This window comes from Manihot esculenta, chromosome 1 (genome assembly GCF_001659605.2).
Source record: "Manihot esculenta cultivar AM560-2 chromosome 1, M.esculenta_v8, whole genome shotgun sequence".
NCBI lineage: Eukaryota > Viridiplantae > Streptophyta > Magnoliopsida > Malpighiales > Euphorbiaceae > Manihot > Manihot esculenta.
The window spans coordinates 1743438-1758357 of NC_035161.2; positions in this window are offsets into that span (position 1 = coordinate 1743438).

Genomic DNA, 14920 nt, shown 5'->3' on the forward strand with positions numbered 1-14920 from the left:
TCAATACTTCATGGTTAAGTATAAGAAGTCGATTCAAAGCATAATATTTATATACTTAGATATCTTTGACAATATCAAGTCTAAGAATATTTTTACAAATATATGATATAATTTATTTATATTATGTTCAGATCTCCGGTTTACTTGTTTTTCAAAAAAAATCATCCATATCTTAACTCTAAAAATCTTAATGTTTTCATCTAGTGAGAACTGCGGTAAAATCTAATTAAGAAGTATAATATATATTAGCCTATATGTATTAATAATATCCTATCTCATTAATAATAATCATATTTATTAATTATATCTATTACATTCAAGTTCTAGGGCATACTATTACATTGAAAGGCACTGATTTGTTTGTCCAAATGAACCTTAGACCTTGTAAGAAAAAGGCTTGAGAGTATGCAAGGAGGGCCTCGGAACTTGCCTTTGCCAAATAGCCCTTGGGGTCGCCCATCTCTCCATTTTATTTGGGTTTTTACGCCCAAAACTCTCTTTCTATTTTATGGGCTTATAAGATTTATTCTATTTTATTTTTCACAATATAAAATAATTATAAAAAATTATTACTTAGTCTTTATAATACGAAAAAACTCATCGGTTAGTTTATCGATTTTAAAAATACATTAAAACGTCATTGATATTTTAAAAAGTTTACTAGTTAGTCCCTTTATTAGTTTTAGCCATTAAGTATTATAAAAAAGTCTAAAATATTCATGATCCAGAAGGACTAATTAATAAACTTTTTAAAAATCTGAGGACCAATTAATAAATTTTTTAAAATTACAGGGACTAAACAGTAAAATATTTAACGATAAAATTAACAGAAAGACTAATTAGTAGACTTTTTAAAACGTCAGTTACGTTTTAATGTATTTTTCAAAACCGACTAACTAGCTAGTGAATTTTTTTATACCGTAGAGATTAAGTTGTAATTTTTTCAAATAACTATATGGGTCTCTTTAACCCATTCCACAAGTATTAGAACCAAATAGAGTTTTCATCCTTGAGCTTCTCACCGTCTCGAATATGCATATACACATAGTACCAAAATTAGAGTCTACAGTTTGCTCTCCACTTTGGCGAAGGCTAAACTTCTTTGAGGGTTTGTCAAAGTGTACTAATGTAATGAGGTTTAACTTTTGTTAAGTTTTATGACTCCTTGAATACCCGAGTTAGATAAGAATTTTATGAAAATGTCTACCCTTTACCCTATGCAATAAAATGATTTTGAAAACTTTAATATTTACGGATTCAGATTCAGATTTTCTTAGGTTTCCTACTTACTTACTTTTTGAGAGAAAATCAATCCGTAATTTGATAAAATAACCAAGATACCTATTATGAACTTTGTTAGAAAACTTAAGATAAAATAAATTGATATTATTTGATATAATTGTGAGCATATGAATTTGAGCAAAATTCAAACTTTATATATATATCTTGATGATCTGAGATCCAGAAAATAGGGTTTTTACAATGGGCTCTGTAAAACTTAGGAAAAGCTTAAACATAGAGAGGAGCATTTCCCCTTTTATATGTTTCCTTTTGTCTGCTAGTGACGTGCCAACAGAACGAGTATCATTAGGCCATCTGTCCCTGCTACGCTGATACGGACGTACGAGGGAATCAAATCTCTGCCCCATGCGTAACGGCCTCTGATTCTCCCTGTGCGCGTGTAGGCGGGTCTACGAGGCGGGTGGATGGATCCTTCTTCGGGTTTCGGGTTGGGCCGGAGGATAGGAACAAGGCTGGGCCCAAACGGGATCAGCTCGAGGTACAGTGAAGACGAGGCCGGCATGGCGGTGAGGCTGAGCGGACTAGACCCAGTTGGCGTGAGTGGCTTGAGAATCTCTAGGTAATGGCCTAAAGTCATGGGCCTAGCCCTAGACTTGGGTGAGATGAGTCCAGAGGTCATCAATTGCCCCTTTACCTTCTCGGTAGTTATTGCCCCAACTGTCGAGGGGGTAAACCCCTAGAATCATTATGACCGCGTTTGTTTGAATTCAGCTTGCCCTTTCATCTTATTGTCACTTTTAGCTTTAAATCTTCTCTATCTTTTTTCTATATTTAGCTTTCCTCTACTCTTTGTGCGCACTGTTATCCTCGCTTTCTTACTTTTATCTTCCCGGTGCGTTCTCTTTCCTTTCTGGTGAATAGCCTTTAAGGATTCTGATGCTACCAGCCTAGAGTATGAAGTCGCCCTGTTTCGCATTAAAAGCTCAGCCTCTGACTATATATTACTAACCTTTCCTTCTTATCCTTGGGATCATTAACGAAACAGCGAGATTTCTCTTTTTGATTTAGAGAAGGGGTATGGTTTGCCCTTACCTCGCTCCAGCTCGGGCTTCCATGCCGAGCTCTCGAGGTTCCGAATCTTCAAGGCTGTACATCAGTGTCAAGTCAGTCTCAACTGCTCTAATTGTTCGAACTTTTGGGTCCTTTCGGACTTTGAGATCGATCGAGAACTTCAGGTGAACAGGAACAAAGCCTGCCCCATCTCCTGATGATGCCTTTCCGCATATGTTTCACGATATTGAAAGTTTAACTTGTTCCATTGCTCTTCAGAATGTTTCGCTGGTTTTTCTGGGTGTGCATGAGTGTATCGTGCATCACATTTGGGTGTAGGCTTGCAACATTCACTTGTTCCATTGCTCTTCAGAACGCCTATCTATGACGGAAAAGTGGTGGGTGCTTATGGGGGTCGACCTGTTCAGTTCCCCTATAATAACGAGACAGAGCTTAGCTGGCCTGCAAAGCTCATCTTCCGAACTATGAGAATTCGTCTGAATCGAAAGCTGGGATAGTGGGATAGGCGATAGTGATGTAAACATAGATGATGATGTATCTGGGCATGTAAATCCTTTAAGGATAGCCTTTTATCCCGTAGTGTTGGTATTTGTGACATGCTGTAATGTGTTTTTCTTTTAATGAAATTTTTGTTTTGCGTTCATACTCGAGCTGTTCTTTCTTTATCATAAATGAAGTACTTAGATTGCTTGCTCCGTAACTTTTCCCGAGGGATCTGCTGTATTGCTTTCTCCTTCTTGCCCCTTTAATCGTTCAGAACTAGAGTTCATTCAGCCAACTGAGCTTTTGACTTACTTTTTCCGAGCTGGACTAGTCGTACTCGTGGGCTCTGTTTTTAACCTGTGAGCCGAGCTCTTGACCTTCTTAGGTAATGAGCAGGGCTGGTCTTTATCATGCTTCCATCTGCTTGTGTCTTTGAGCTTTTTATTTATCTTTTTTCGAGCTGGATCAGTCGTAACCCTGAGCTCTGTTTTTAACCTGTGAGCCGAGCTTCTGACCTTCTTAGGTAATGAGCAGGGCTGGTCTTTATTATGCTTCCATCTGCTTGTGTCTTTGAGCTTTTTATTTATCTTTTTCCGAGCTGGATCAGTCGTAACCCTGAGCTCTGTTTTTAACCTGTGAGCCGAGCTTCTGACCTTCTTAGGTAATGAGCAGGGCTGGTCTTTATCATTGGGTGAGAGGTCCAAGTGAAGCCCGGTCTTAAGGTTTGAGCGAGTTGGGTTTGTTCTATGCAGATGGCATGTGGGCTTTTGGGTGACAGGCTATTGCCATGGGCTTGGCCCTAGACCGGGTGAGGAGAATCCAGCGGCCGTCAATTGCTTTCGGGTGATGGGCTATTGCCGTGGGCCCAACCCTTAATAGAGGTGGCGAAATCCAGCGGCCGTCGGTTATTGCCCCTTTACCTTCTCGTCAGTTATTGTATAACTGATGAGGGAGTAAACTTCGAGAGTAATTAATGACCGCGCCGCTCCAAGACAAAATTGTTCAGAGTGACACTTCGTTTCATTATTGCCTTTCCTTTGGAATTCTCTTTGTCTCCTGAAGAAACTTGTTCTCGTCTGCTCTCTGTTTTCCTTCGACTTCTTCTGCCTTCTCGACCTTATTGCATTTCAGGTACGCTCTTTTACTCTTCCATGGAGGATTCTAAACTTTCCGATGTTGCCAATCTCGAGTCGCACATTACTCCTTCTTCCATAACCAAGTATATTTCTCGGAGTTATTTAGATACTCCACTTTACCTTATTCGCGCTCCTCTCCGGAATGAAAGGATAGTTCTTCCAAAACCTTCCCCTCCTGGTTTGGTAGATCCCCAGAGGGGTCTTTGCATAGTCTTCTTTCTTAAACAGAGGGATTTCGGTCTGACCTTCCCTTTTACCCCTTTCTTCATCGAGGTTTTCCGATATTTTGGGATAACCCCCCGGATGTTGTCCCTGAACTCCATTTTGTTTATGGCTTGTTTTGAATCCATTTGCCTGAGTTGGGGTTTTACACCTACAGCGTGTCTATTTGTCACTTTCTTCCGCCTTGTTAGGGTGACTCAGAAATTTTACTATTTTTCCCCCCGTGGTGGATTGTCTCTTTTCACGGGCTACAAGGATTCAATAAAGGGATGGGTAGAGAATTTCCTTGTGGTGGAGCTGAGAAAAGATATCGACGTATCGTGGGGAGTGGGGCTTGACTGGGAGGATGTCCCCCCGGGCATCAACGACCTGCCCCAACTAAGCCTCACCGAGCAGGTGGGGTATCTTTGACTGACTTCTGTTGACAAGAAGTATGACGTCGAGAGATGTATGTTCGTGTAATACCCGGCTAGACTCCGGTATCGGAATTCCTACCGTCCGGTGGAATCTCGGATGTCGGAGATCTCTAGAAGGGTAGAATCATGTTTTTATGAAATGTTTTCATGTTTTAATGGTTTGAGTAAGAAATTGAATGAGTTTTGCATGAAAATAGCATTGGAGGAAAACCCAGGTTCGGCCGCCGAAAGTCAAGTTCGGCCGCCGAACGTGCATGCGTTTTGGAGGCACGTTAGGCCCCCGAAAGCATGAGTGAGGGCAGTCAAGGTTCGGCCGCCGAAAGTCAAGTTCGGCCGCCGAACATTTGCATGGATGCGGAGGCACATTCGGCCCCCGAACGTGGTCTGGCCAGCCACTATAAAAGGGTCCCTTAGCCGAAAACGGGCGAGCTTTTTCCCCTATTTTCGGCCAAGGTGAGCTTTCCGCCGTCCCTCACCCATTTTCAATGTTCTTCCTCTAAATCTGTAACAGCCCGGCCCGTACGCACGGCACTGTTACCGCTCACGGCCCAGGGCTATCCCTCGCCTGGCCTCTTGCCACCTCGGGCTTTCCACTGGCGTCGTGAGCAGCTCTTAACATCCCTTCACCCTCACGGGTTCCAGGCAGGATTTGTCCCTCGGGGGAGCCATTACGGCCCGCCCTAGCCCGAGTGGATTTGGCCCAATTCCTTCCTCTGGGAATTAGGTCGCCTCCCCCACTGCTCGAACCCTTGACCTCCCACTTTAAGGGAATAGTCTGGTGAGAGTGAGTACCAATTGTTCCATTGGAACAATTGGTACTCACTCTCACCAGACTATTCCCTTAAAGTGGGAGGTCAAGGGTTCGAGCAGTGGGGGAGGCGACCTAATTCCCAGAGGAAGGAATTGGGCCAAATCCACTCGGGCTAGGGCGGGCCGTAATGGCTCCCCCGAGGGACAAATCCTGCCTGGAACCCGTGAGGGTGAAGGGATGTTAAGAGCTGCTCACGACGCCAGTGGAAAGCCCGAGGTGGCAAGAGGCCAGGCGAGGGATAGCCCTGGGCCGTGAGCGGTAACAGTGCCGTGCGTACGGGCCGGGCTGTTACATAAAAAAAGGCGCCTTTTTATGTAACAGCCCGGCCCCTTTCGACCGGCCCTGTTACCGCTCACGGCCCAGGGCTATCCCTCGCCTGGCCTCTTGCCACCTCGGGCTTTCCACTGGCGTCGTGAGCAGCTCTTAACATCCCTTCACCCTCACGGGTTCCGGGCAGGATTTGTCCCCTTGGGTTCTCGTCAAACGCATCCTTCCCCAAGTGGATTTGGCCCAAATTTCCCTTGGGAAATTAGGTCGCCTCCCCCACTGCTCGAACCCTTGACCTCCCACTTTAAGGGAATAGTCTGGTGAGAGTGAGTACCAATTGTGCCATTGGAACAATTGGTACTCACTCTCACCAGACTATTCCCTTAAAGTGGGAGGTCAAGGGTTCGAGCAGTGGGGGAGGCGACCTAATTTCCTAAGGGAAATTTGGGCCAAATCCACTTGGGGAAGGATGCGTTTGACGAGAACCCAAGGGGACAAATCCTGCCTGGAACCCGTGAGGGTGAAGGGATGTTAAGAGCTGCTCACGACGCCAGTGGAAAGCCCGAGGTGGCAAGAGGCCAGGCGAGGGATAGCCCTGGGCTGTGAGCGGTAACAGTGCCGGGGATCACGTCCGGGCTGTTACAGGGTGAATATCAAGAACCATTATGACCGCGCCTGTTCGTGTTCAGGTGCCTTAATAACATCCTTTCATCTTTCTGTCGTTGTGCAGTTTCCGAATTCTATCTGCTCTTTCCCCTTTCTGGCTTTTCTCCATTCTTCGTGTTCTTTGCTGTCTTTGCTTTCCTGTCATCATTATCTAGACATGTCCTTTCTTTCCTTTTCCATGAATATCTTTAAAATTCTGACACCGTTAGCTTAGAGTCTAGCATAGCTCTGCCCCGTGCTAAGGCCTCAGGCTCCGGGTATATATCAACGCTAACTTTTCTTCATTCTCAAATCCTCTGCTGGAACAAGAGGTTCTTCCTTTCCGTTTCTCTGTCTGCTTCTTTCCTCCAGCGAGATTGTTCTGTTTTATCTGCAAAGGATCCATTTGACGCCTTCTTTAAACGGAATGAGGTGAGCTTGAGTTTGTATTGCTTTGTTGCCCCAGAGGTTTGTTTTAATCTTGCTTTTATCATCTTGATGGAGAATTGTTTCTGACTTGTCTCTGTTTTGAAACTTTTTGCAGTACCTGAGATAAGAATGGGTCAGTTCAAAATTCTTGAAAATTTGATGTTACCTCTAAGGAGTCTGGACGGTGCTTTGGAGATCCTTCTGGTAGGGCGGCCGATGGGTGGGACTATTCGGCAAGCTGCTGAGACTGCTTTACCCAGGTCGTCTGGCCGGCCTCCTCCTCTGCTTGTTGTCCGGGCTCGAAAGAGGTTCTGGGCTGTTGGGGAGTTTGCTCTAACTTTGCCTTCCCTCAAGAGGGAAAAAGAAATTTCTCCGATGCCCCTGTTATCTTCCTTTGATATAAATGGAAGTGGCGAGAAAGATCAGCTTATTGTTTCCTTCAGTGTGGGGTGCTTACGTTATGAGGGACTGAGATCAGCTGCACTCAGTCAAGTCTCCAGCAATTTCTTCGAATGTATGCTTTGTGATCTCTTCGGTGCCGTAACTCGAAGACTTATGTTTTTCATGTGTGGTGCACGGCCGGCATATAATATCTGAGCTTGTCCGAATGTACCGTGCATCACACTTGGGTAACCGAACGTTTGCCTAGGGGAACAGTGAGAAATGCTTATGGGAATCAACTTGTTCAGTTCCCCTATAATAACGAGACAGAGCTCAGCCGACCTGTAGAGCTCGCTTTCCGTACTAGGATAGTCCCCGGAATTAAGACTAAGATAGTAGAGCAGATGTCAGTGATGTAAACGTAGATGATGATGTATGTGGTTATGTAAATCCTTTAAGGATAGTCTTTCATCCCGTAGTGTAGGCCTTTGTAACGTGCTGTAATGTACTTTTCTTTTAATGAAATTCTTGTTTTTTACTCATACTTGTTCTTTCTCTGTCATGGATGAAGTACTGATACTGCTTTTCTTCGTAGCTTTAGCCAACTAAATTTTATTTCGTTTTTTCCGAGCTGAACTGACCATATTTCGTGAACTCTTGCTTTTAGTCGATGAGCCGAGCTCCGGGCCTACTTAACCAACCGGACGGTCGGTTTACTTTTCCGAGCTTGATTAACCGACCTGTGAGCTCGGTCTTTACTTGATGGATTGAGCTTTGAGCCTCCTTTAGCCGACCGAGCTCTCAAGTTATGTTTTCCGAGCTGGACTAATCCGACCTGTGAGCTCGGTCTTTAATCCTTGAGTTGATTTCTGAGCTCTCAGCTCTGTATGATTCCGAGGTGCCCTTATCGCCTCTTTCCGATCTTGCAGCCTTTGTTCAATAACGATAAGTCAAATCCTATAACTTTTTAAGCGATGAGCAAGTCTGACCTTTATCATGCTCCCATTTGCTTGTACTTTTGAGTCTTTTCATGACTTGCCCCTATGTTTCCTTGGTATTTACCATGGAGGTGGTGAAGTGATGAATTTTGCAGGTTGAGTTGTTCTTGCGGGCTAAGTTGCTCTGACTGGCGAGTTGGGCTTGTATTATGTAGGTGGCGAATGGGCTTTTGATTGATGGGCTGTAATCACGGATCTGGCCCTTGACGGATGTGGAGAGGCCCAGCGATCATCTTTTTGCCCCTTTACCTTCTCACCGGTTATTTATCTAACCGTTGAGAGGGTAAACTTCGAGAGTAATTAATGATCGCGCCGCTCCAAGACAAAACTGTTCAGATCAACGTTCCGTCTCATTATTGCCTTTCATCTCGAATTCCTTCTATCTTCTGAAGAAACTAGCTCTTTTCTGCTCCCTGTCTTCCTACAACTCCTTCTGCGTTTTTCACCCCATTGTGTTCTCAGGTACGCTTCCTTGTTCTTCCATGGCAAGTTCAAAGCTTCCTGATGTTGTTAACCTTGAGTCGCATATTACACCCTCCAACATAACTAAGTATATTTCCCAGAGATTTTTAGATGCTCCGTTGTATCTCATTCGAGCACCTCTTTCAAATGAAAGGATAGTCCTTCCTTACCCTCCCCCTCCGGGTTTGGTGGATCCCCAAGAGGATCGTCGTATAGTGTTTTTCTTGAAGCAGAGATAATTCGGTCTACCGTTTCCTTTTACCCCTTTCTTTATTGAGGTCTTTGAATACTTCGGGGTAACTCCTCGGATGTTATCCCCAAACTCCATTTTGTTCATGTCCTGTTTTGAGTCTATCTGCCTGAGTTGGGGTTTTACACCCACGGCCTGTCTGTTTGTCACTTTTTTCCGTCTGGTTAGGGCGGTTCAAAATTTCTATTATTTTTCCCCCCGTAGTGGGTTATCTCTTTTCACGGGGTACAAGGACTCCATAAAGGGATGGGTGGAGAACTTCCTTGTGGCGGAGTTAAAATTAGGGTTCGCCCGAACGTGGGAGGTGGATCTAAGTTGGGGGGAGATCTTTCCGGGTTGCAACGAGTTGCCCCAATTGAGTCTTATTGAGCAGGTCGGGCTGCTTCGACTGACTTCCGTTGAGAGGAAGTATGACGTCGAGAAGTGTATGTTCGCGTCCAATCTTAGGGATATCCGGGACACGGGTATAATGCCTTGTTTGACTATTCTGTTTCTTCTTTGCTCATAATATCAGAAAGTATGCTGATTCTTTATAATTTCGTTTCATTTGCAGCTTCTGAGGTAAAAATGGATGACATCAAGTTCCCCAAGAACTTTGTCCTGTCTCGGGATAATATGCATGCCATTTTCGACGCCTTTGGGGATGGGCGTTCAGTGACTGAGATTCCTGCGGAGATGGTTCAAGCTGCTTCCTACAAGAAGGTTAGCCGACCTCCCGCCAAAGCTTCTTCTAGAGCTTCGAAGCCGAGCTCTCGCAGCACCAAGTCATCTCGGCTGTCTAGCCGGGGTGGATCGAGCTCAACTTCGAAGCCTGCTGAAGGGTCTAGATCTGCTCCAGCCTCCTCAGAGGTCGTGAGGGAAGCCTCCCTAGCTATTGTGGAGCAGACCCAAGGTGCTGAACAAGTGGAGCAGGGTATTGCCCATTCTCCTGGAGGGGTGTCAGGGGGAAAATCTAAGTCCCCTGCTACTGAAGACAAGGAGGCCTCTGGGACAGGGATGGAGATCGTCCTCCTAGATGACCAAATCTCAGAGGTTTCTGCTCAAGATGCCCCTGCCCCTGTGAGGACTGGGCCTGAGGGATCTGAGGGCGTTCCACCAAAGACCGGGGATAAGCGCCCAGCCCCATCCGGAACATCTGCCCCATCTCCTGCTCGGAAAAAATCCAGGGCTGCCACAGGACCTTCTCCAGCTCTTCCTCCCATTGGGAAGGAGAAAGGTGTTCCTGCTGTGCCTTCGTTGTCTCCTTCTGGCAACGTTCTGAACACATCAGACATTACCTCCGAGTCTCCGGCCAGTGCTGTCGCCGAACTTCTCAGAGAGCGAATGTTCGACGGAATTACAGAGGCTTCGGATCCTCGTCTTCTTGCCCTGACTGGTCTTTTAGCCAGTTCTACCAAGGAGCAAGCATCCTTCCGATCTCGCTCTCGTGAGGAGCTCGGGTCCACGATCAGGGAAATGCTTCTGATGGTAAATTATTTTTCCATTTCTTTTCAGTTTGCTTTGTTTCTTTTTCTTGACAGTTGTTCTTCCGTACTAGGTGACAGGCCTCTTTATGGAGGTGGATGTCCGTGATCGCTCCCTCCAGGAGTCTGTAAACCGCCGGATTGAAGAGGCACGTTTGGAGGAGAACTTATCTGCAACCAATGACGCGAGGGGTAATCTGGTAGCCGCTCAGGAGCAGATCCAGTCCCTCCAGGTGGAGTTGCATTCTGCGCTGGAGGCCCTTAGAAAGGCTGATGAGAAGGCGGCTGAGTCAGCAGAGCATACCAAGTCTTTAGAAGCAGAGCTGTCTCAGGCTCGCAGGGTTCTCAAAGCGTCTGATGAGAGGGCAGCTGCAGTGGAGGTTCGTTGTAAAGAAGTTTTGAAGCAGCTGTCTTCTATGACGGAGGCCCTTAGCAAAAGGGATGAGGCCGTGAAGCAAAAAGCTGAGGTCCAGCGTCATTATGAGGCCTTAAAGGCTGATTTTGAAGAGCTTCAAGTTCATCTGAGGGAGGTGAAAGCTCAGAAGGAAGGGGCCCTAGCTCGGGTGGAGGTCCTTGAGCAGGAATTGAGTACAAGCTCTGATCGTATCAGAGACCTGGCTTCATCGGCTGAAGAGTTCAACCTTCGCCACCAACAACTCAACCATGAAGTCAGGACCCTGGAACGTAAGTGTTTAGCCCTACTCAAGGTAGTAAAACATGTTGAGGATAAGGCTCAGCTAAAGCGTGAGCAATGTATAGCGGAGTATCAGAAGTCTGACGAGCTGAAGAGGAAAATTGAGCAGGCCTGTGAGGCTCATCTTCAGGACTACAAAGACTCTTCTGAGTTTAAGGAATTTGTAGCTGAGGCCTGTGAGGAACATCTCAATGAATATAAAGCTTCTGGTGAAATGAAATTGGCTATTCTTGAGAAAGCCTTCCGTATGTATGTAATCGGCTTCAATCGCGGTTTAAGAGAAGCTAGACACGCTCCTGATACTCCTTTGGCCGAGCTTCGCAAGCACGAAGTGGACTCAGATGGCGAGCCAGTGCTATATGGGGAGGATGATTTCCCTATGCCCGGAGGAGATTGTCGGAGGGGCAGAGGCCGGCTAGCTGGGTCTTCCTCAGAGGGATCCGAGCTAGAGGGGGAGGACGTGGAAGTTCTTGGGTCAAAGGAAGATGACCTTGATTCTGAGGAGGAGGACCTCCACCTTGGGTCAGAGGTTGCCCCTGTTGTTAATGTTGAGAGCTCTGATCCAAAGGATACCGAGCTTTCTTCAGATGTGGCTGTAAATAGAAATAATGTAGGCGAGGATGTTCCTACTAATGTAAGTCCTTTAAGGACTATTTATCCTCCCACCTCGCCAGAGAGATAAATTGTAACACCTATTTTAATGAAATATCAGTTTTCTTTCTTCTTAAACCGCTCTTATTTTTCATATATCTTGGAATTTATCTCTACTTTTCATATTTGTAATGTACATTACGTGTCCTCATTCATAAGCTCCGAATTGATCTTAAGTTGCGAGCTCAGCTCTTAGCTAATAGTCTTGAGAGATCAAATCTCATACCTTTTAATGGCGACTAGCATGTCTGTTTTTTGCTTTTAGCCTTTCCTTCTTGGTTGTGAATTTGGATGTCTGTTCCCGATAAACTGATTTTGGAGTATAGCCTTTTTCTCCTTCATTTATCCTCTTACAGGTTTCTTCGTTTATGAGCCTTTTGAAAGAGGGAGCTCTGCCTTTTGTTTTGGCCTTCATACCTTGGGCTTTTGAGGATGCAAGTCTATCCGAGCTGGGAGCTCGACCTTGAGCTTAATATAGGTCTATCCGAGCTGGGAGCTCGGCATTTTGCCCGATAGCCAAACTTTTAGCGTTAGCGTCTGTTTCGAGGTCGGCGCTTCTTGGCTATTGTGCCCCGAACCTCTTCAGGAGGTCGGAACCTGATTTTGCCTTGGTAGCTCTGGGCTCATATATCTTTTTTGTGAGGTCGGAACTGTATTTTATAAGTTGTCCCTGCATATGATATGAGAAATTTTCATTTTGGGAGGCTCTTAAGTCCTTCTCCAACCATTTTTGTTTTCAGGAGATCTTTACGAGACCCTGGCTGTTTTTGTTCCGGGGTGACCTCGGGGCCCCGCCGGCAGTTTTTTGTTTTGTTTTCCCGGGAGTTATAGGGGATCCCGGTCTTCATGCTCCGGGAGGCTTCTTTAAGATCCTCACCGGCCGTTCCGGGGTGACCTCGGGGCCCCGCCGGCAGTTTTTTGTTTTGTTTTCCCGGGAGTTCTAGGGGATCCCGGTCTTCATGCTCCGGGAGGCTTCTTTAAGATCCTCACCGGCCGTTCCGGGGTGACCTCGGGGCCCCGCCGGCAGTTTTTTGTTTTGTTTTCCCGGGAGTTCTAGGGGATCCCGGTCTTCATGCTCCGGGAGGCATCTTTAAGATCCTCACCGGCCGTTCTGGGGTGACCTCGGGGCCCCGCCGGCAGTTTTTTGTTTTGTTTTCCCGGGAGTTCTAGGGGATCCCGGTCTTCATGCTCCGGGAGGCATCTTTAAGATCCTCACCGGCCGTTCCGGGGTGACCTCGGGGCCCCGCCGGCAGTTTTTTGTGCCTTCTTGAGGTTTTTGCACAAGATTCAGGCTCATTGGCCTTACTGTCGCTTCGTCATCTCAGCTGGTTTTGTACCTAACTAAGGTCTTGTTTCAAGGGATCTTTCTGAGCCCTGTTCTTTCTTTTTCATGGAGGAATATTATTCATAAAGATAATTCATATTGTATAAATAACTTTTATTTACTCATATTTGTCAAAATACAATGTTTTTCTTTACAAATATTTCAAGGGAAATACCTTTTTAGGTGCTGGATGTTCCAAGCGTGGGGCTCGGGGTTTCCTTGCATATCTTCGATTCGGTATACCCCTGGCTTGACCACTTTTGTCACCTTGAAAGGGCCTTCCCAGGTCTGTGCTAGCTTGCCCGCGGCCGCTCTTTTTCCTGTAGCTTCCAGGTTTCTTAAGGTTAGGTCTCGCACTTTTAAGCTTCTTTCTCTGACCTTTTGGTTGTAATATCTCGCTGCTCGTTGTTGATAAGCGGCAGTTCGGACTTGGGCTTCTTCCCTGACTTCCTCAAGAGCGTCCAGGTTGCTTCTTAACTTATCCTCATTAGTGTTCTCACTAACGAATTGGACTCGATGAGTGGGGATCTGCAATTCAACTGGGACTACGGCTTCTGTGCCATAAGCAAGTGCAAACGGTGTTTCTTTAGTGGGCGCTCTGGGAGTGGTTCGGAGTGCCCATAGTATGCTATTGAGTTCTTTTGCCCAATTCTCCTTTGCGCCATCCAGCCGTTTCTTTAATCCTTGAAGGATAGCTCTGTTAGTGACTTCTGTTTGGCCATTAGTCTGAGGATGAGCCACGGAGGAGAACTTATGCCATATGCCCATGTTCGTTGTGAAGGCTCTGAAAATGCTGCAGTCAAATTGTCTGCCGTTGTCTGAGATAAGTACTCTAGGTATGCCAAATCTGCAGATGATATGTCCCCATACGAAATCTATCATCTTGCGAGCTGTGATTGTGGCTATTGCTTCTGTCTCTGGCTATTTCGAGAAGTATTCCACAGCCACCACTACGAATTTCCTTTGCCCCGTAGTCTTGGGGAAAGGTCCCAGGATGTCTATTCCCCATTGTGAGAAAGGCCATGGACTGGATATGCTCGCTTGAGGAGTGGCAGGGGTTCTGATGGCGTTAGCAAATCTCTGACATACGTCGCACCTCCGGACAAACTCTTCTGCTTCTTTTTTAACAGTGGGCCAGTAGTACCCTTGCCTGAATATTTTGTTGGCTAATGTCCCTGCTCCCTCGTGAGCCCCACATAGGCCTCTATGTATTTCCTTCATTACCTTTGCAGCTTCTTCTGGACTCACACACCGGAGCCATGGGCTGGACTTCCCTTTTCTGTATAAGGTTCCCCTTATTGCTTGGTAGTTGGCAGCACGAGCTGCTATCTTTCTGGCTTCATCTTTATCTTTGGGGAGCTCACCCTCCTCCAAGTATCTCAGGTATGGGGTCATCCAAGTTGGGCTCTGTTATACCTGCAGTACCGTGTTTGTCTTTTTAAAAGCAGGTGTACTGACATGCTGTATATATACTTCATCGGGAAGCTGTTCTAACTCCTCTTTGGTCAATCGACTAAGCAGGTCTGCTTCCTCATTTTCATCCCGAGGTATTCTTTGAAATCTGACGATAACTCCCCGACCTGTGAGCTCGGCTTCTATAGTTTTTACTTTATCAAGATAGTTCTGCATGATGGGGTCCCTAGCCTGATATACTCCCGTCACCTGGTTGATCACCAACTGAGAGTCGCTATTCACCTCGAGGTCGGTTACCCCTACCTCCGAAGCTACCAACATTCCATTTACCAGGGCTTCATATTCGGCCATATTGTTAGAAGCCGTAAATTCTAGACACAAGGCATAACATACTTTAAAACCTTCTGGCCCCTTAAGCATTATCCCAGCGCCACTACCCTCAGCACCTGATGCTCCGTCTACATACAGCTTCCAGCTAAATTCTTGGGGGGGCTCTCTCTCTTCCCCCTTTCTTGATATCTCTGAGGATGATCCTCCTTTCTCCTCATTGAATGCGCACTCC